The sequence below is a fragment of the Puma concolor genome, chromosome E1 (assembly GCF_028749965.1).
Source record: "Puma concolor isolate L17-30 chromosome E1, mPumCon1.1.hap2, whole genome shotgun sequence".
In the NCBI taxonomy this organism is placed as follows: Eukaryota; Metazoa; Chordata; class Mammalia; order Carnivora; family Felidae; genus Puma; species Puma concolor.
The window spans coordinates 61,012,144-61,034,114 of NC_141680.1; the positions used below are offsets into that span (position 1 = coordinate 61,012,144).

A 21,971-nucleotide genomic window follows, 5' to 3' on the forward strand; every position below is an offset into this window, starting at 1 on the left:
GCCGTTGCACACATAAAACCCATCAGCCCCGAAATCCTGACACTGGGGGGACCGCCAGATTTGCTTTTTGTCCTCTCCCGTCCGAGCCCTCCCCCCGCCGCCCCCTCCCGCCAGCTCGATCTCTCTCACATCTATTTCCGTGGCTGATCGGTGGGCCTCTGTTTCCCATCCGAGGGCTTACATATGTGTATTTCTCTACGTTACGGCTGCCACAGGGGCTTCTGAGCCACGCAAATGGCACCTTATGCAAATCGAGGGCACCTCCATCTGCTTCCGATGGTCCCCACTTCCCCTTAATAACCTGTTTTCGGGGAAGCGGTACATGCAGCAGATGATACAACTTTATTTTTGTAAATAAATACAATATTATTGTGCCCCGGGGCAGCCACGATAGAGGGGTGTGCCCGTTACTGCCTCCCTGTGAGCTGGCCGCAGGCAGCCCCTCACTCCAACAGGCCAGGAGGGGCTCCAAGGAGGGCAGGGGGAGCGGTGGGGCCCCAGCCGAGCGGCACATGCGATCCTGCCACCCACCCGCCCTTGTCTGCTCGCTCAGCGTCTGCCTCGGGTTGAACTGCGTCCCCACCTCCCCCACTAAAAGAAAAGAAAAGATACGATGAAGTCCTAACCCTTGGCCCCTCTGAATGCAACCTGATTTGAAAATAGAGTCTTTGCAGACGTGATTAAGATGTAAGTTAAGAGGAGGTCATGTGGGAGCAGGGGTGGGCATTTAATCCAAAGTGACGGGTGTCCTTACAAGAAGAGAGGACACAGAGACACACAGGGAGGAGGCCGCGTGACAACAGGGCCTGAGGCTAGAGTGAGGTGGCCACAAGCCAAGGGGCCCCACGGACTGCTCGTAGCCACCAGAAGCCAGGAGGGGCGAGGACAGATTCCCCTCTAGAGATTTCAGCGGCGGGGGGTGGAGGCCGTCCCGCTGATACCCACGGCAGGCTCTGTTCCCTGCTGCAGACAGGATGATGTCCCCAGGGCCTTTCCTTCCCACCTTTGACTTTACCGGCAGTGGTGTCCCTGGGATGGTGTCTTTTTTCGCTGCCCACTGTGCCCCCAGCCCCTGCCTCAGAGCCTCAGGGCAGGTGCTCAACAAATAACCTGGCACGGCAGAGGCAGGAGTGCAAAGTCACTGCCCCCAGGCAGCACAGTGAGCAGGTGCGGGTGTGCGTGAAACGTCCCTCAGCATCAACCCCATCCTACTTCATCTGAGACCTCACATGATGCCCAAGGACACTCACGCCAGCAAAGCTCACTCTCACCCCAGTGAGGGGCGCCCAGGATTTCATGCCCTGATTTTTCAACTCCCTGTGAGTCTATAGTTATTTCCAAATAAAATGCTTAAGAGCAAAGCTCATTTTCTGTTCGCTTTGACAAGATGCTGCAAGGGTCTGGCCCTTGCTGTGGGCCTGGGCCGGAGACTCGGGAAGCAAAGTCCGACTTCCAGTAAGAGGGGAAGAGAAGCCACAGAGTTGTCACTTAGAACCTGCCTTCCAACGCCCAGGGAAGCAGCTCTCCGGCTCGCAGGAGAGGCTCAGGAGTGCCCAGTGGAATTCACGCACGGAGACAGAGCTGGGGTGGGGGGGGCGAGCTGGCCACCAGTGAGGCGCCCGATGCAGGAGGACGCCAATGCTGAAGTGCACTGGGCGGTGGGCACCAAGGTGGCCCGAGAAAGGGAGGTGGGGGCTTAGTGCGTGGTCAAGGGGAGGCAACTGGCCGCAGACCCGGTAGAGGACCCAAGTCTGTGTAAGAGGAGGGACCCCGCAGAGGAGACAGTGAGCCGGACCTGCAGACAACCCCCCCCCCCCGCCCCCACACCGGAGGTGATGCTCCTGCACATCTGGGGTGGTTCCCGGCGCAGGGAGCCATGGAGGAGTGTTGGAGAAGAGGGAGAAATGGACAGACAGCCAGAACACAGCTCATCCCCCAAAGGGGGGGGGGAGGCAGGCATCCCTGGAAACTATGGAACAGGGCAGCGAGCTACAGATGAGGCACTAAACCCAGCTCACCACGTGTTCCTGAAAACAAAGTGTTGCTGGAACTCAGCCATGTTCACTCCTCATGTATCCTCTGTGGCGGCTTTCCTGCTGGCGTCCAAGTTGAGGGACCTTCCGGCCCTAAAATACTGACTGACCTGGCCCTCGACAGGGCAGGTTTGCAAACCCCTGCTCTAAACAGCCCAACCGTATGGGAGCTGGTGTGAACTGATACAAGGCCTGGATAGGGGGATTTTTTTTTATTATTAAAAAACATTTTTTTAATGTTCATTTTTGAGAGACAGCGTGCGTGGGGGAAGGGACACAGAAAAAGAGGGAGACACAGAATGTGAAGCAGACTCCAGGCTCGGAGCTGTCAGGACACAGACCAACGCGGGCCTTGAACTCACGGACCATGAGATCATGACCTGAGCCAAAGTCGGACGCTTAACCGACTGAGCTACCCAGGCGCCCCTGAATAGGGGGATTTTTTTGAATGGGAGGCAAAGACATTGCGTGTACCCGTGGAGCAGGAGGCACAGGCCAGCAGTGTTCCTTTACCCGCCCCGGAGAAAAACCTCAACAAGCTGACACAGCGAGGGCACTTGGTGAACTCAGGAGGCCAAGCTAGGGTGAGCACCTGCACTGATGACCCAGTTCAGACCTGTGTTTCGGAGAAGGGAACACGCCACGGAGTGGGAGAATGTTCCCCATGTGATTCAGGACAGGAAGCCAAACTAAGAGAATTCCAGAATGAAGATAAAGACCCAAGTGGCCAAAACACCCTTAAGTCAAAATCAAGAAGTTAGGGAGAAACTACTACCTACCACCGACCATCCAACCGGCTAATGAGGGTGATGCTCAACAGCCAGCCGGGGACCCTTACCCCAAGGGTTCTTGGCCCTGGGGGTCCGATGGCCCCACCCACGGAGCCTGCCTAGACCCCTTCACCAAATCCCACTTTGTTGTTCTGTCCACAACATTCCGTCTGCAAAGGGGCAGGGGTCCCGGGCTCTGGCCCTCTTCCCTTGGGTCTTGTGCATCGAGAAGCCAGCAGCCCTTCCTGCCACGGAGGGCTGAGGCGTGCCACTGCTCTGAGCGTGTGTTTCAGAGAGGGGAGGTGACAGCTCAGAATGCTGGTTTCCCGACACCACATTCCTCACCCTGTCATCGCTCCGGCCCTAAGCCCTCTGGGAACGCAGCCCCCGGCGCTCACTCTCCCAACACCGTGGGCATGTCCGGCCCCTGCACCAGAGCACAAAGTGTGCACGGCCAGGAACCAAGCCCACCTTCTCCGGCTTCATGCCTCAGCCCGGCACACGGGGCCTGCTCACCTGGGCCCGAGTTGCCAATATTTTATTTGGAGGTTGTGGTGGAATCCTGCCAAGAGGCAAACCAGCCCTGCAAGCCAGAGCAGGAGAGGCCAGAGTGGATGGCGGGGTGTCCCAGGGGTGCCTTCATTCACATCGTCATCCTGTGCCGGCCTGTGTGGGCCCCGGGGCTTCAGAGGCAAGTGAGGCCCTCTCCCAGCCTGCAGGGTATGAAGCCCAGACAGGGAATCACAGAAAAGTGCGACCCGGTGAGGCGTGTGCAGAGTGCTGGGGGGACCCGGAGGCTGTGGCCTTGCTCGGCTTGGGGAGCATCTCCTCCGAGGCTGGTTGCACTTCCAAAGAGGGCCCATTTTCGGCAGACCGCAGTGGTCTGAGTTGGGGGCTGGGGGCGGTGGCAGAGGCAGGACTTAGCAGGCTCTTGCCCTGCCCCAGCCCCCCTGTCAAGGGAAGGAGCACCCGCATGCTCCTTCTTGGCAGGTGCCGCAGAGAGAAGCACCATGGTCCTTTCCAAGCCCCCAGACCCTGTTTCTCAGTCCCCACCAGACCACGCCTGCGGCCGGGTGGGGAAGGGGCTCCTGCTGCAAACTCTCCACCCTGACAAGGGGCCCCGTGGGGGTGAGGGGGCTGTGGCGTGTGCACCAGAGGGAGGCACAGGCGAGCAGGTGGGGCCGGGAGGTTGGCGGCTGCCACGCTCCGCACCAGCTCTGGCATTCTGCTCGTGGCAGACAGCTTTACTTTTGAGCAAGCGGTGAAGGACGAGAGCGCCCTGTAAATTTAGAGCGCGTGATGGCTGGTTGCTCTGCTGTTTGGCTTAGCGTACCGGGTGGGGGAGGGGGCAGGAAGACCCGCTGCCCCCCCCCCCCCCCCCCCCCAGCCATCACCGCCCAGCCCACGCAGGAGGAGCTTGAGGAAGGGACCGGCTTTCCTAGCAGTAAAAAGGTAACAGCCCCTGAGGCCAGTCCCGCCCGCAGCCCCGAGGACCACCCCCCTACACCAGCATCCCCGCCCCAGGGGACCTCAGCCCCACCCCTGTGCCCCCTCCCTTCCCTTTCTCGCATGTGGCTAAAAATAAAGCCCCTTTTAGCAGCAGATACACCCAGTTTCCCCAGAACATAAGCTTCCCGGGAACCTAGTAAAGGGAATAACTCTACCTCTCACGGAGCCCAGATGGATTCCTGAAAATTTGTGTCAAACCAATTTTTGTAAATCCTATCGTGTTCTCAGTGATTCACCTTCATCTCAGACATGCTTCCCTCCTGGCCAGCGGCTGGCCTTCGCGGCTCCCCTCCACCGGGGACGGGCTTGAGCAAACACCAATTCGAGCGGGTCCTCATGTGATCTGAACGCTCACGCCCGCGTTTTGCTGTCAGGGCCTGGGTTTCCAGGAAGCAGGGCAGACCTGATGTGAGCGGTTCGGTGCCCTGTTCAGCGAGCGCTTCCTTAGACCCCGCCCGATTTCCTTCAGAAAGGTGTCACCAGAAGTCCCCCCCCCACCTCCCATCCGCTTCTCCAAGTCCACCACCACGGGGTCCTCTGCCTGTCTAGCGGATCTGAGAGCGGGAGTGGGGGAGGGTGGGAGAGGGCCGGCTCAGTTTCCCTGCTGTGACCTCCCGAAGGCAGGGTTGGGGTGGCCTGTGGCAGAGCCAGGCTGGAACATGCACAGCCCTTGGCCAGCACGGGGGTGGGGGGGGGGGGGGGAGGCAGGAGCCAACATAAGCAGACGTCTGTGTAGAAAGACGCCTCTCGGGAGGACAGACGCAGGAGCAAGGGTCAGGCGGTGAGGCGGGGAGCGCTGGCGCCGAGGACCATGGAGAGAGGTGGACAGGTCCGAGGTCCAGAGCCAGTGGACTGGAGTCAGAAGAGGAGAAGGTGGCCTAGGCCAGTGAAGGAGGCCCACACTTTCAGGAGAACACGGAGCCTCCTTCGCGTTCTTGCGGCTGCTCTAAGGACAGACCAGCCAGGAATAATCCTGGGGTCCTGGCCTCCGTCCCCAGCCTGGATGCTGCTGGAAAGAGGGCATAGGGCACACAGTCGTGGGGTGACTTCTATCAATCACCTGGATGGGAGCCTGGATCCCGGAACCTGTTCCTGCTGCTCCTGGCTTGATCAGGTGACTATGAAAACACGCGTGTGTGTGTGTGTGTGTGTGTGTGTCTGTCTGTCTCAGGGAGAGGATGAATCCTACTGAAACAGCTCTGAGCAGGAGTTGAATGTCAACTGACACGCACGCAGAAGCTCTACCTGTGGGTCCCCTTGGTGTACATTTGGGGGGTCCCCAGCCGGATGACATGTCCCTTAAAGAAACAGGAGGGGTATTTGCTCAGCACTGCCGTGTCTCCCGCTCCACACAAGACACCTGACCCTCCTTATTTCATCTCCCAGCATCCCCCACGTTTTCCAGGCGAGGGAGGCTGAGGCTCAGAGGGGTGTCTAGGAACTAATCTGTGGCAGAGCTGAGGTTCCACCCACCATGCTATTTCTATTCTACTGTGTAGCCCCTGTTCTTTGTTTCCCTTGTAGGACAACCTCAGGATGGGACAGGCCGAGGTCTCCATCCTTCCCACCCACCAATGGGCACAGGGGACCAAGCCCTCCTCCCACATACCAGGAACAGGGTCCAAGCTCCCCACAGCATCCGGAGGGCAGGCACGCCCACGGGATAGCTCAGGCCACGCCCCAGACACACCCCAGACACAACTGGACCACCTAGCCACGCCCTGGACACGCCCAGACACGCCCCCAACACTCCCACTGGCTGGCATGGGCAGAGGAGAGGACTAGCGGCCCGGGAGGGTGGTGATAAACCCACCTGCCAGGGAGGGGTCACGGGGGTGGGGGGGCATTTCCACACAAGAGAAAATCAGCCTCAGCTCTGCCCAGCCCAGGATCGCTGGGGAAGGGACACTCCCGGTATACGTTCCAAGGGACCCCAGGGTGAGCACGGGACGGGAACAGCACAGGAGGGCCCGCCCCCTCCCCCCAGGGCCCCCTCTGGTCAGGGAGTCTGAGCAGCCCTTGGCAAGATCCCTGGTTATAATTCTGTCCTTATTATAAAAGTAATACATATTTACTGCAGAAAATTTAGAAACTACACATATGCAAAAAGAAGGAAATTTAAAATAACCCATAATCCCACTAACCCGAAATAACTCCTGTTAACATTTTCAGCATATATACCCTCCCAGACTTTCCTCTGCACAGAATATATATTTTTGGTACCAAGTGGGCTCATAGTGTACAATCCATTTTGTAACTTTTTCCCATTTAACTATGTCTCCTACCAATTCACTAGGTATTCTTCCACAACATCATTTTTTTAACAGCTGAATTAGGCAAAGAATAGTAAATGATGGCTGAGGGCAGGAGAGGCAAATTTTAAAACACAGGATATTCCGACGAAGCACTAAATAAGGAAAACGTCCTTTGTAAACAAATCACCTATACGATTACAGAAAGCTAGGATTTGAAAAAAACCACCTTTTTTCCCTCTTTAATCCAAACTCGGCAACATCAAAGAACCAAGAGCGTCTTATGATTTGAGGACACGACACTCAGAGAGAGAGCTCTCCTCAGCTGGTGATGTCTTCAGAAGGAAACCGCGTCCAAGTTCTGAAGGACTGATTTCCTTTTCACTGCAGGGTTATGGACGGGGCATTTGTGTCCCCTGCCCCCAAATTCACACAGTGAGGCCCGAACCCTCAGCATGAGGGGTACCTGGAGATGGAACTTTGGGAGGTGATCAGGGTAGATGAGGTTGTGAGGGTGGGGCCCCTGTGGTGGGATTAGTGCCCCTGTAAGATGAGACACCAGTGCTCACGAGCTCTACGCCACGTGAGGCCACAGCCAGCAGACATCCGTGCACAAGCCAGAAAGGAGCCCCCTCCCTGATCTCAGGCTTCCTGCCTTGGACGGGGAACAAGTATCTTCCCGTCGCTGAAGCTGCCCAGGCTGTGGTGTTGTGTCCCGGAGGCCTGGCAGGTGAAGGCTGCGGGTGGGAGGTCTAAGATAGTTTCGACACTAAAACCGCAGTCATCTGGACTTTGTCATGCTGTCCCCGGGGGAGAGGCCCGGAGGGGCCGCAGGCAGAGGTGGGAAGAGTGGGGAACCGAACCCGCGGACGGCCCCGCGGGATTCACGTCTGCTCTGCCGGCAGGGAGACGCGTCCCTCAGATTCCACGGGGCCTGCTGGAGGCACAGGCTTTCTGCTGGTCTCACGGTGACAGTGGAGGTGAAGTACAAAGTCCTCGAGATGCCCTCGGAGCACCCCACCGGGACGCTCATGGGACGAGGCGCGGGCAGAGCGGCCTGGGCTCCACGCTCACACACTTGACCGTGTTAGCAGACTTCTCCCGCAGGGAAAAATGAACCCAGAGCACGAAGAGGCCTTGAGGGCCAGAGTTGGAGCCAACTCCAAGAAGACCCAAAGGAAGCAGCTGTGGGGTTGGAGAGAACCCCGGAGAAATCCTGGGGCCAAAAACAAGGGGTTCCTCCCAGGGGGGCAGGGGGCAGGGCCCTGAGAGGAGCTCCACAGGACTCAGGCCCTCGCCGGAGCGACAGATTCTGTTTCCCTAGAGCCTGCACCTACAGGCCCTGCTTCTGCCTTTGGACACAAAAGGACAAACCTACTCCCTTCTCCACGGGACACACCTTCAAATACACAGAGCACAGATTCATACACAGCAGGCCCCCCACCCCCGGCCCACCGTGCCGCCCTCCAAGGCTCCCGTGTCTTCCAAAGCCCACCCGTCTCATGGATGTGAGTCCCTTCACAACCCTGCTTGTGGGCTAGCCACTATCTCTCCTAAATCGAGACACAGAACCAACCGCTGGTGCCCCAGAAAAACCTAGTAGAAGTGGGGGCTCAAGACTTGCCCGTGACCCCCAAGGACAGGCTTCTCCCAGAGGCTGACAGCTCCCTGATGGCAGGGACCAGTCTGTGTGCGTGCCTGGTGCACGGTAGGAACTTGGCAAAGTCTTGCTGAATGAACGAATGAATGAATGCACAAACGAATGGAAAGGAATGAATGGCTGAGTGGAACAGAGGGACTAGGGCCTGCCCTTCTCTCCCCACTCTCCCTGGGAGCCCCTGTCACTCCCTGTTACAGGGTGAATTTGGCCCCAGTTGCAAGGGAGGACCAGGGTCACAGCCAGATACCCTCAGTGGTATATACAGCGTATCCTCCTGCCTTCCTTCCTCCCAGGGCCCGGTGCCCTCCTCCAGGGTGAAGCTTGCCATAGGTGCAGAGAAAGCAAGCTAATAAAGGTGGGCAGGTTTTGAAGGCCATCCAGGACAGCCCCATCTTCGGGGCAGCACCAGGGCAGACAAGTGCTAACAGAGGCTCTCCAGTCACATGCGGTTCCTTGAGACCCAAGAATGTCAAGACGAGAAGGCCAGCAGGCTCTCGGTGCCCTTGTGGGGTCTGGAGGTCCACAGTGCCGTGAGACCCAGAAAACCACCATGGTGAGCAGCTCAGGTCTGAGCCACCGAGACCAGGTGATGGATGGTTCGACCACAGGTGGTCCGGAAACAAGCCCAAGACTGTACGTGATAGAGCACGAGGGTGCCCCCCGTATAAAAAGCACCCAGAAGTGACTAAGAAAAAGCCTCCCTGGCAATACAGAGTGTATGAACAGACAGCTCGCAGAGGGCTAAATGCGATAAACACAGAGGAAAGACACTCAAACTTCGCTCAAGTTGGAGAAATATACATTAAAATGATATCTTTACCTCCAAGTGACGAAGACTTTAAGAAATAATAATAACTGATATTGGTATGGGTGTAGCTTGAAGGACACCCACAAAGTATGGAGACATCTGTAGATCCCATCAACTCTGTAAGGCAATCCTGCTGTGGTTCCTAAAATTCAAGATATACACACCTTTCGTCCCATTACTTCTACCTGGGACTTTCTCCAAAAAGGCAGAAAGTGCCAGGAACGATGCACGTGTGTGCGCGTGCACACACACACACACACACACACACACACACACACACACGAGGGACAGTGTGAGCAGAGGGGGAGGGTCTGCAGACGCACTTTCACCTGTTAGCAGAGGTCAGCGGTCATGGAGAGGAGCTAAGCAGACTGTTCACTCCACTTTAGAGGCTTCGGTCTTAGAAGAGCTGATACAATGAATACACAACGGCTTTTAAAATTCATGTGGCTGAATTTTTTAAATGACTGAGAAAATGATTTTGAAATAAAGCCTTTCTACCCCCCGTGCTGTCACAGGTAGGCCTGCCAGGTTTAGCGAATGGAAGCCCAGGATGCCCAGTTAACTTGGATTTCAGAAGAGTTTTGTTGTTTTTTTTTTTTAATTTTTTTTTTTTTTACATTTATTTATTTTTGAGACAGAGAGAGACAGAGCATGAACGGGGGAGGGTCAGAGAGAGAGGGAGACACAGAATCGGAAACAGGCTCCAGGCTCTGAGCAGTCAGCCCAGAGTCCGACGCGGGGCTCGAACTCACGGACCATGAGATCATGACCTGAGCTGAAGTCGGACGCTCAACCGACTGAGCCACCCAGGCGCCCCCAGAAGAGTTTTGTTTTAATAGAAAGATGTCCCGTAGGCACCTGGGTGGCTCAGTCGGTTAAGCATCCTGGTTCAGCTCAGGTCACGACCCACACTCTGTGAGTTCAAGCCCCACGTCAGGCTCTGTGCTGACAGCTCAGAGCCTGGAGCCTGCTTCCGATTCTGTGTCTCCCTCTCTCTCTGCCCCTCCCCTGCTCATGCTCTGTCTCAAAAATAAATAAAAACATAAAAAAAAAAAAAAGAAAGAAATATGTCCCGTAAAGTATTTGGCACAAACTTCTACAAAAAGTTCTTTGCTGTTCATCTGAAACTCAAAGTTAACTGGGCGTCCCAGGTGTATCTGGCAACCCTAATTACAGGGGACGGAGAAAGAAGGAATGAACCCCCCCCCCCCCCCCCCCCGCAAGCCAGATTTAAACCCGTTTCCTCTAGCTGCCGGGGAAACCTGCCGTATCCGTGATGATGTCTTCCTCCCGGGGACCATGCGCGCACACACGCACACGTGTTCTGATCGTCACTCGCCACCCTCCAGGAGAACACTCTTTGACTTGGATCTCCTTTTGACCTGCACGTAGTGGCCAGTATGGTTCCCATCTGAGAGTCAGGATGGAAACCAAACGCACCCTGCCGGGGAGACGTGAGCGCCTACAGCAGGATCCCGCCTCTCGGATTCTACGTCTGAGCCTGGTGGTACCAGGCGCAGGGAAGGCAGTCCGCAAACTCGGGGAGATCAATTAGCAGAGCTCCAGGCGCACCGGGCAGGGAGGACAGCACCCCTCTTCAAGGCGTGCAGCATCCAGCTCCTGGCCCGTTTGCTATTCAGGGTCACGCCCCACTTCGTAGCCAAGGTCAGCATCTCGTGACCTCCTGCAGCTGCCAGGAGCTCCTTCCGTGTCCCTCCTTCCCAGCACGGAGCACACGGTGCACCAAACCTCATACAGAGCGGCTCAAGCCGCTGCTTCCAAAGGCAGCCTATATTTGGACCTCATTTCCCATTATTCCTTCGCTGTCACAATGAGGTGACCGGGGCCAAGGACAGGAGGCTGGAGCCCAGGAGCCCTCGGCCAGGTTGTGGGGCTGCTCAGACAGCTTAAGCTTCAGTGCCCTCGGCTGCACAAGCAGTGGTCAGGTGGGTGCTCTTGAAGGGATTCCTAACCCTTTCTGGGTTTGGGGTCGGTTGTGTCCCCCGCCCTCTGATTCAGCGTGGACCACTCGGATCCCACTTTCGAGCGCCCAGCCTTGCCCGCAGCTGGAGACTGTGACCACTGGCCATGGAAAGCTCCCGGCCCCCCCCCCCCCCCCCCCCGCTCGAGTCCCCGCAGCTCTGTAGGCCCAGGTACCCTCATGCTGGAAAGGTTGTTTAACCCAGCACGCCCGTGGAGCCTCGGAAGCCACAGACGAAACATTAGCATTACAACCCACACTGATCTTTGTCAATTACGCTGCCGTGTTTGAGCTCTAACCAGCTTTAAATTGAATCAGGACGAAATCATCAGAATAAAACGAGCCCAAGCCCCAGCCTTTCAATTCCAGCACTGGAGAAAAAAAAAAAAAAAAAAAGAAAGAAAAAAAAAAGTTATACATTTCATAATGGCCTTCTACCCCATAATGAACAGGAAAAATAAATTAGATTCCAAGCTAAGGGTATATTTATGCAATTTCATTATGTGCCCATGAGCAAGCCTGGTTTTCACCAAGATAAAAATGAGCTCTCAGAAACGCTCCCACTAAATAAATGGAGTGATTTAACAGCTTAACGGGGAGCGTGGAAGAGGAACTGAAGGACAGTGTCAAAAATGGCAAAATAAAAAATAAGAGGGCCTCACGACGCACCAGCAAGCGCCGTGCGCAAAACGCCGGCGGCTCTGGGGCCTCGGCCCTCAGCAGGCACGGCGGGTCTGCCCGGCCTCCGTGCTCCAGCTTCTCCAGAGACGGGGGACAGGGGATCGGATGCAGGTTCTCCCACTCGACCCGGGCGCCCCGGGCTGCGCAAAGCCACAGAGGCTCTGCACACCCGGCAGCAGGAAACCCAGCCCCCGGAGCCCCAGGCCCCGCCGTGGTGGCAGCTTTGCGGCAGAAACTCTGGCTCGCCCCTCGTCCCCACGCTGACCCGTCCTCCTCCTCCTCCTCCTCCTCTCCAAAAGTCCCTCTGGATTCTCTCTTCCGCCTCCTGTCAGGGCTTCCTGATGCTCGAACGCGGTGCCTCCAGGCCTGCCACACACCTTAGCGTTTCTTTTTCCAGAAACAAAAACATTCCCCGCTGCCTTCAAACTCTCCGTGCGTGTACTTTTTTTTTTTTTTTTTTAGTGTATGACACCCTAGACCTCTCTGCGAGAGGCTTTTTAGAAACTCCCTTGTGAAGGTTGGCAAAATAGTGGGTTTACTTATTTTTTTAATGGATATTTACAAAGCTCGAGAGTGTTTCCCCGAAAACTCCAATGGTGTCGAGCTGGGACCAACTTGGAGACAGATAGCTTGGGACCTCTCACAAAATCAGCTGCTCTGACTTCCTGAGTTACCCTTTCTAGACTCAAGAGGGGCTCCCTGGTGTTGTGAACACAGAAGAGGAGGAAGGTCGTCAGCTTCCCGAGTGTCAGCCTGGGTTACATCGGGAGGAACCTCTGTCCTCGCAGAGAAGGAAGTCAAGGCTAGGGGTGACTGCAGTTCTGGCCAGCCTGGCCCAACAGAAATATCACGCCAAAAAAAAAAGAAAAATCATGCCAGACACATGGGCTGCATTGAACCTTTTTTTTTTTTTTTTTTGAAGTTTATTTATTTTGAGGGGGAGCGGGGAGGGGCAGAGACAGGAAGAAAGAGAGAATCCCAAGTAGGCTCCACACTGTCAGTGCAGAGCCCAACATGGGGCTCGATCCCACGAACTGTGAGATCGAGACATGAGCCAAAATCAGGAGTTAGACACTCAACCGACTGAGCCACCCAGGCACCTGGCCAGTTTAAAGCTCCTAGTAGCCACAGTTTAAAAGACCTTTAATTAAAAAAAAAAAAAGAAAAAGAAAAACAGGTGAAATTAATTTTAATAATATATTTTATGTAACCCACTGTATCTAAAATATTACTTTGTCAATATGTAATCCACATAAGAAATTATTCACGGGATATTTTACATGCTTCGTCTGTGTGCTCAGTCTTGGAGACCCCACGTACACTTAAACTCACAGGCCCTCTCCACTCAGACCCCACACGTTTTGGGTGCTAAGGACTCGTGTATGGCTGGCGGCCACCCTCCTGGACGAGGCAGGAACAGAATCCCCTCGTGTCACGACTGTGCCATTCACAACCACCCGAAGCCTCAAAGACAATCACGTGGCCGCACGGAGCCTGGCACTCAGCAGCTGGCCAGCGGAGGGAGAAGCCTACCGCTCAGAAATGCATCTCTGCAACCTTCACAACCACTGACTCTCCAAAATCACCGTGAGCCCGTGACGAAGACTCACCGTCCCCAGACTTCGCGAACGCCCTGTGTGTCGGGAACAAGTCGCCTTACACCCCCAGGTGATGCGCTGTGCGCCCTCTCCACGGCTCTGTGAGGCTCGGCTGGGGCCGCCCAAAACCACACGTCGAGCCAACGAGGACTGGGACACCGAAAGATCGTTTATCGGCCCCGGGGGGGTGGAGCTCCCCTTCTGACCCAGAGAACCTGCTTGGAACCCGACGGGAGCCGGATTCTCTACTTCTCACTCTGGCCACTCACGACAGAGCAAAATCAGGACCCCTCTCGCCGCCTTCACCGGGGCCTCCAAGGGGAGGAAGTAAACAGGCAGATAAACGCACACAGAGGAAGGTAAAACCAGCTGAGGATTAAGCATGCCGAGCACGTGCCGGCCCCGGGGTCTTACCAGGTACAAAGCCCATTAGCTCATTAGTGCAGACAGGGCTGGGATCCCACGGCACCGCATGATGCTTGCCCAGTGAAAATTCCGAGCGACTGGTCGACCAGGAGAGACCACCCCCCCACCCCCCACCCCCCGCCCGGCCAGAGTCTGCAGGAGGGGGCAAGAAAGGGACGCTGGGTGATCCAGCAAAGACAGGGGCGCCCAAGCAGCCTGAGAAAGTGGTCGTGGGGGGTAGCTGGAGGACCAGGAAGGGGGAGCTCGCCGAGGGCATCGTGGGACAGAGGGACTCAAACAGCATCCTGACCCCGGCCTGGATTTAAGGCTCCTTCCCGCATGCTAAGGTGGAGGTCAGGTCCACACGTGCCCTGGCCGCATCCTCCCTGTGGCTCTATGAGCAGATGACAAAGCCGTCCCCTGGCTGGCCGGTCGCCGTTACAGTGACCCGCTCAGGGTTTCGTCCTACCTTGTGGGTCAGACCTTTCTCGTACCAGGGGAAGGTACCCGAGGCTGCCCTTGGAGCGTGGTGAGGCTCGGGGCCGGCCTCACCCTCCACCGTGTGCGCTCTGTTGTCACGTGGTGATGGCTGCTGGGGCGGGAAGCGGGGAGGGAAGGAGCCGTGCAGGACATATGGGCAATTGGGAGGTCTGTCTCCTCCGTTGCCGGGCAGTCGTCTGGAGAACGGGCCGCGGAGGAGCAGGGATACAGAGAGGCATGGAGGGAAAGGGGGAGTCCTCCCGAAGGCTTCCAGAAGCTTGCTCCTCCTGCAGAGTCCTCCACCCTCTATGCCTCCCACCTGCCCCGTGACCCTGATGTGCTGACACCCACCTGCACGCCCGACCCGCCGCCGCCACTCGGCCCCCCGGCTCCCGGCAGACGGCACCCGGCCGCCTTCCTCGAGAGCCCGGAGGAGGACGCCAGCCTGCATCCTCGGGCTCCGTCTGCGCCCCCAGCCACCCCCTCGATGCCCTTACATAACTCGAGTCCTCCCTCACCCCAAGCAGCTGCCGCCTCAGACTCCCCCCACCTTCTAGACGTGGGGGTGTAACATCTGCTCCTAGCGTTCCTCTCCAAGAGAACGCTTCCCCCACAGCCGCACCCCAAACTCAAACACTGTCACCCTCCCCCAGAGCGGCAAAGGGTAAAAAATAACATAAAATAAAAACATGCTACCACTACCACCCACCGCATCATTAAGGGCCAAAAAAAAGAAAGAAAGGGGGAAAAAAGGCTCCTACAAGTAAAAGTCTTTCTTTCTTGTTCTAGAAAAACAGTAACGAATCCTGAGGGGGCAGAAACGCAGGAAAGGAGCAGACGAGGGATGTCCCGGCTTTTCACCTCCATTGCTGAGATCACCTTTGCTATTTCTCATTTTTGAAGAAACAGGGACGACCACCGTCGCCCGGTGGCAGGTCCTGGCCACGGTGCTCCCACCTCGAGCCTGTGATGACAGGTGTTGGAATTCAGAGCCAGGAAGCAGCTGGAGGGGGGACAGCTTGGGACCCCCTGCCTTGTCCTCACTCCCTTCCCTCCAAAGGGGCACAGCTACCAGAAAAGACGGAGGGACGATGTTTGGTTTGGGGTCTTCAGACCAGCCAAGATCTGCCTCACAGGAGGCTCTTCCGACGGGGTGGGGGGAGCACAGCAGGGCGCCCCAGCTGCCCTGAGACTCTGCACCACCACCCCCCGATAGACTTTCTCTACTCCAGACAGCTCAGCACCGTGGAACCCGAGGCTCCCCGTGTCCTTCCAGCCAGCCCATCGCCGAAGCCTGCCTTCCCTTCCAGACACGTCCACAAAAACAAGAGGGAAATCTCTAATTCCTTCCCCAAGAGAAGCTGTCTATTCCTATTATCCAATTCGGCCTCACTTCTCGGACCGTGGTTCCAGCTCCCTGTGCCCTCACCACCCAGGTCCCCGCTCCCACACCCAGCTGCTGCCTAGAGTCTGGTTCAGTCTCTGGGGGCACACTCACGCACACGCACGCACGCACACTCGGCTCACTGCATTGTCTTCTGAGGCTCTTAGTGGGGCTCGAAAGGGTCCCCTTTGAGTGTCCCCACGTAACTGGAAAGACAGTGTATGTGTGCGTACATGTATGTATACTACACGCAGAACTATTATTGTGCTGCGACTCAGATACATCCACGTTTTGCACACGGGCATAATGACAAAGGCAGAGCAAATCATTTGTGAGTGGTTACAGGTGGATTCGGGGAGGTCCCGGCTGCGGTCTGGATCTCAGCAGGTTTTTGTCTCCCCGGACCTACGTTCTCACCTGCTGCCACCGCGCTGTGGAGTCACACCACGTGAACCCATCGTGGACAATTCTGAGGATGGCACGGGAGAGCAGGGAGCCCAGGATGCCCTCTTGCCAAAACAGAGGGACCCAGTTCATCGGCCCCAGAAAGAAAGGGCGTGTTTGAGGAGGACCTACTGAGTGTTTCACGGAGCACCCGCCTCTTGGCCACATGACGGCCGTCCCTACTCATGCAAGGGGGCAAACAGGCTGTCTCAGACGAAATGCCGTCACTGAGGCCCCACCAAGTGCCCAAGCGTGGGCCTGTCTGTCCGCTCCAAGCCCCCCAAGACTTTCTAAAGACAGATGACTGATGGCCTGTCCACAACCCTGCCACGCCCTCCCAGGCGCACCAAGAGCATGGCAAGCATCCCTCCCACCTGCTGGCACCCGGCCGCCCCGTCCTTGTAGCCGGGGCCCTCTATGGGGCGGGCATCCTGCTCGGGGCTGAGAGGGGACAGTGCATGCTGGGCACTGCCCTCCCCATGTAGGGATGGGCAGAGAACCCGCCGGGGGCACCAGCAGGCCGACAGCTTCCGTGCGTGACGGAGAACCACACGGCACCACGACGGAACAGGGAAAGGGGCGCCCCGGCTGCCCAGGGGCTCAGAGCTAAACGTATCCCTCCCACTCCCCGTTCTATTAAAACTCTGCTGCTTCAGGGAGGGAATAAAGGTGAGGCCCCGGGACGGGACCTCCAGGAACCAAGCCCGGGTCAGGTCATCTCCTCCTCTCTCCTCGGAACAGGGGCTCGGTCCACCTGCCAAAACACACAGGTGCCCCGAGCACGGGCGGGGAGTGTGCGGGCCTCGCTGTGTGAGGTCATGCCCCGGGAGAAACGGGGGGACGAAGGTCTGTTTATCCCACTCAGCAGCTACCTGACCAGCGCCAACTGCGTGCGCCAAGGCGACAGAGGAAAGCAGAGGGGAGGGGGGCGGGAGACTCAGGAGGCCTCCCATAGCCCGCTCCCCAGAACAGGCCCCGGTGCCGGGGCGTCCAGAGTGTCCCCACGTCCCCTGAAGCTCCCATGAAGCTGGCGGCCTCTCCCGCCCCTGGAGGAAAACCAGCTTCCCTCCTCCTGCAATTTGGGGGGAACCGCCTGGAGCCACTCGGAACATTCCTTTGCGTGTCCTCAAATCTTCTAGAAACACCAAGTTCCCAGGCGGAGCCTCGCTCAGTGCTGGTGGCCGCTGCCTGGTGTTCCGCCAGCCCCAGGAGGGACTCTCAGCAGACGTTGCTTCAGAGGTGGTCACGGATGCAGCCAGGACCCCAGGACCTGAGGCCGCCCGTCTGCCAGGAGCACACTCTCGCCTGCCTCCCCCCTGCTCTCCCCACCTCTCCCACACTCCCCCAGAGAAGAAAGGCTTCTGTGACTCCCACAGCTCAGAGGTCCAAGCAGGTATCCTGCCTGGGTGATGGCGGCTTCCTACCCTCTCGCGAGGGTCTGCACAGCCTGGTGTCAGGGCTTTGTCACCACCTGCAAAGCCCTGGGGATGCCGGGTGTGCCCGCGATGCTGGCACAGACCATCTGAGCTGCTGGGGAAGAGGCCTGTCGGCTCTGCTGCTCAGGCCTCTGCGGCCCCAAGTTGCTCCTCTGTAAAGTAGGCGACGCCCAGTTTCTTCTTCCAGCACGACACCCCAGGACTCCCCTGGGCCCCTCTAGGCTTGGGGACGGGCTGCTCCCATCCGCACCTCTCTTGTGTTTACTGATGGAGCCTCAGTGCCTACATCAGGGCCCCGCACCAGTAGGTGCCCGACAAATATTTGCGAAATGAATATATGAGTGCTTCCTCGTGGCATTTCATTTTATCCTCGTAAAAACCCTGTGAGCTAGTAAGAGCCATCATTAGCCTACTGGGGACAATAATCATTGTTGCAGTAACAGATACGGATTGACCGCAGAGGCGCCGTTTGCATTACCTCCTCTCTTCCTTTCCTCCAGGCCATGAGGTGGCGCGGTTATTAGCACTGTTGTGCAGACGGAGAAACCGGAGAAACCGAGGCTCAGGACAGGGACGGACAGCACTGCCCGGAGTCCCTTATGCCCAGAGGGGAGCCGCCACCACCTGTGGCCAGGCCACCCTTCGCCTGCCCTCCGTGAGGGCTGAGGAGAGGAAGAAAGCAAAGCCTCGGGTGTTCACAGGTGCCTCTGGGTTCTAGAAGGTACAAGCGTGTTTTACGTGGGAAGTCCTGAGGGAGATCCCGGAAGGCCAGGAGGACGGCCGGGCTCGGCCCCACAGGTGGGGGCCTCCAACACTCAGCTCCACAGTGGGCTGGCCGGTGCCCACTCCTCCAGAGCTGGGGGACCCCACGCAGCCCTCAGCCGTGAGCAGAAGGGGACGGGGGGCAGGCAGAACTCAGGTTTCTGTGGAGACTGGGGAGTGATCTGTGTGACACCAGCATTAGACCAACCAGAAGAATCTAAGATCACAGTAACCCTTTGTGTCCGTGTTGAGCTGGGGCGGTGGGAGGCTTGGGGACACCCCAGGGACACGAGGGGGCCTTGGCAGGGAGGGCCGGAGGCTTTGCTTGTGCCGGGAGACAGGACTCCCCAAGAGAGGGATGAGATGAGAGAAAGGAGAGAGGAAGCTGACGTCCCCCCAGGAGGGGTCGGGGTGTCGGGAGGAGGTGAACGTTGCCTTCCCCGCGCAGTCACACACCAGGGCTGGGGAGGCCGCGCAGCTGCGGGTGCAGACTCTGCTCGAGCAGAGCTAACTTTAAAATAAGAGGGCCTGAATCATCATAAAAAGTAAGAATTTTCCAGGCGCGGTGACATAACCGATGAAGCAGTTTGCCTAAAAAGCCCCAGTGTTCTGAGAAGACCACACACACACACACACACACACACACACACACACACACTCTGCAGAAAACCAACCCTTCGGGGCACAACATGGCCCCGTGACCATCCATGCTGGGCACCCACCTAGAGCACTCACGTACCCCCACTTGAACCTTCTCCATTCAGACCTTCCTTCTCTATCTCCTGGGGTCTACACTAGGAGAACTCTATGCCAGAAAAAACGGGCCAGGCAGGTCTAAGCCGAAGAGGTCAGCTGGGCCCAAGAAAACAAGGGGTCAGGGGGCACCCCATGCCCAGGAGTGTCCCCATGAAGGCTTGACTGGTAGGGTCTACCCTTGTAGGAGAGGCAGCTTCCTGGAGCCAGACCTCTTCCTGGGGAGTCAGCCTATTAACAAGCTGGCCAGGGGGAGTGGTGGAGTGAGTGCATTTGGTGCAAGGAAAAGCCAAACTAATACAGGAAACTGGGTTCCCAGAGGTCACGGTAGAAAGTTCCAAATGCAAGCCCACATGCTTATGGCCAGGAAGCGGGGCACTTACACGTCAGATACCCAGCTCGGGGCTGAGGACAGGCAGACCTTTCATGCCGTGATTTATTCAATAAATATTCATTAAAGTAGCACTTCATGCCACAATCATTGGCGGAATGACGGACTGGCTAAGTGGATGGACAGATGGACCAACGGGCAGACAGGTGGATATTGACATCAAAGGAAACAAAACGGAGCTCAGAATCCAAAGCACTGAGGACATGATCTTGTAACTCAAAATCTCTCAAAATCTAACACCCGGTATGCTCCAGATCTGTGCTCCCCAATGGAAATTTCCGTAATGGCAAGAAGATTCCATACCTGTGCCATCCAGTATGGTATCCGCTAACCACATATGGCTGTTGAGCACCTAAAGTGCGGCTAGTGTGACTGAGTAACTGAATATTTAATTTTATTCAAATAGTCACATGCAGCTGGTGGCTACCGTATTGGACAGCACGGTTCTAGAGTTTTGCAACATACCACACTGCACGTCCTCCAAGAGTGGCTGGGAATACGGGCCACACAAGGGCAGTTGGGGAGCCCGACTTTGTGAGAAGCTAAGACCAACAGGGGCAGGGCAGTTCCATTTTCCTCTAGCCCCTGATTTCATCGAACAAGAAGGAAACTTGCAAAGCCTGAGGCTTACAGGCAAATGCTTCTCAATTTTAATGTCCACACAAGGCACTCAAAAATCGTGTTAAAAGGCAGATCCCGAAATTCAGGTAGGTCTAGGGTAGGACTCAAACTGATGCTGATGATCCTGGTTGCAGGGACCACGTTTCTACATAAATGTTTGTAAGTGTCTGTAAAAGTTTAGAAAGTTTTCCATCCTAGAAAAACAAGGGTTTGCAGGTACAGAACAGGAAGACCTGGGAAGGCTAAGATTCGATACAGGGAATTTGGCACAGTAAAACAAACGTTCAAATCTTCAAGATTTGAAATTTTAAACAGATTAATTTATTGAGTTCCCACCATAAGCCCGTATGTGCTGGGGAACACGCTGAGCTTACAAGTTACTTTGGGATGTGAGACGTTAAACCATCCTAAGGAACACTGCAACCATCAGGTCTGAGCAAGGCCTTCCGTGATCCCCCCAACTTAACACTGCAATTCCACCATTCCCCACACACCTCCAGCTGTGTATTTTGCTGTAAGAAGTGTTACTCTCCAAAATCTATCATCTTACTATTTGTTTCGTTTACTGCTTCTTTCCCACCTGGAATGCAAGCTCTATGCAGGCAGGAATTCCTATCTTGTTTGCTCACTGCTCTATCTCTAGGACCAGAACAGGACCCAGTATGTGAAAAGCCTTCAAGAAATATTTGCTGAATGAATGACTTTAAATGTTCGGATTTAAAGTGGACTTTAAAACTCCACTTGGGAGTTTACTCAGGTATAACATGTCCTTCAAGAGCATTGTATGTTTGTTATATATGCATTTTGAACATTTTTTTATTAAGTTTATTCCCAGGTATTTTGGTTTGTCCTTCTCAATAGGGACCTTTTCTACCTCTGTATTTGTATTTAAGTTATTATTGGTTATCTGCATTTTCATTGGTTCCTTTGGCTTTGCCAAGCACACGATTATACCATCTACAGAAGATTGATACTTTTATTCCCTACTTCTCAACATTTACTCTTCTCCTGTCTTTCTCTTGTCTGATCGCATCGGCCGACGCTCCGACTACAACATGAAATTGACAGCAGTGGTGACAGTAGGCATCCTTGCTGTGTCCTTGCTTTGCTGTTTCCACATCAAGAAAAAGAATGGATTTTGGACACGATTACACTTAGTCATGTTAAGGAAGTATCAGAAGTATCCGTCAATTCCTAGTAAGTGTTTCAAGCGTGGACGTTGACTTCGGTCAAATGTCTTTTCGGTACCAAAAAAGACAGTCATACGATAATTCTCTTTACGTTGATTGAAATGATCGATTGTGTACTTCTTAATAGGGAACCATTCTTGAATTCCTGGCATAAACTCCAAACGGATATAGGATTTTATTATTTTCAAATGAGGCTTGGATTCTATTTCCTAATATTTTATTTAGAATTTTGCATCAGTATTCATAAGTGAGACTGGTCTGCAGTTTTATTTTTGTACAATCTTTTTCAGATTGAAAAACGTTGTTATTCTCACTTTGTGAAAATTATATAGATGTTTCCTTTCTTTTTATTTGCTGTGTGGAACAGTTTAATTAGCACTGGAAGTACCTGCTCTTCGAAGGTGTGGGTTAGATTCTCCGGGGGAACCACCCGGACATCCTTCTCTGTGTGGGAGTAGCTTAAAAACTGTCTGCCATGGAACTTGGTCGGGTTTGGTAAATTACATCTCTCCCGCTTCTTATTTTGTTTCTTGTGCTTTCTTCCGTTCTAACCTAGTTAGCGGTTCAGCTATTCACTTAAAAAAAGAAAAAAAGAAAGAAAAAAAACAGCTTTCTATTTATTAGCCCCATTTGCTCTTCTGTGACTAGTTCGTTATCCATGAACTTCATTAATGCCCTTCCTTCTTCTCTCCTTCAGCTTATTATTCTTTTGTCCTCTTCCTACCTATTTGAGTCTTATACTTAATTCATTTTTTTTAATTCATTTATTTTTAACTTTCTCTCTTTTACTGACTGTGTACTTAAGGCTAT

The 21,971-nt window shown here is 55.2% G+C and overlaps 1 protein-coding gene across 4 annotated transcripts in view; it reads right to left on the reverse strand.

Moving 5' to 3' along the window:
- RBFOX3 (RNA binding fox-1 homolog 3) overlaps positions 1-21,971 on the reverse strand; it is a 417,949-nt gene that overhangs the window by 351,687 nt on the left and 44,291 nt on the right. The window contains exon 1 of one of the 4 annotated variants that reach the window (XM_086688215.1): positions 14,532-14,549. The exons of the other annotated variants lie outside the window; for them this stretch is intronic. The gene's annotated coding sequence lies outside the window, so the exon portion shown is untranslated. Of the gene's footprint in view, positions 1-14,531; positions 14,550-21,971 lie in introns of those variants that run through there. 4 annotated transcript variants of the gene reach the window in all.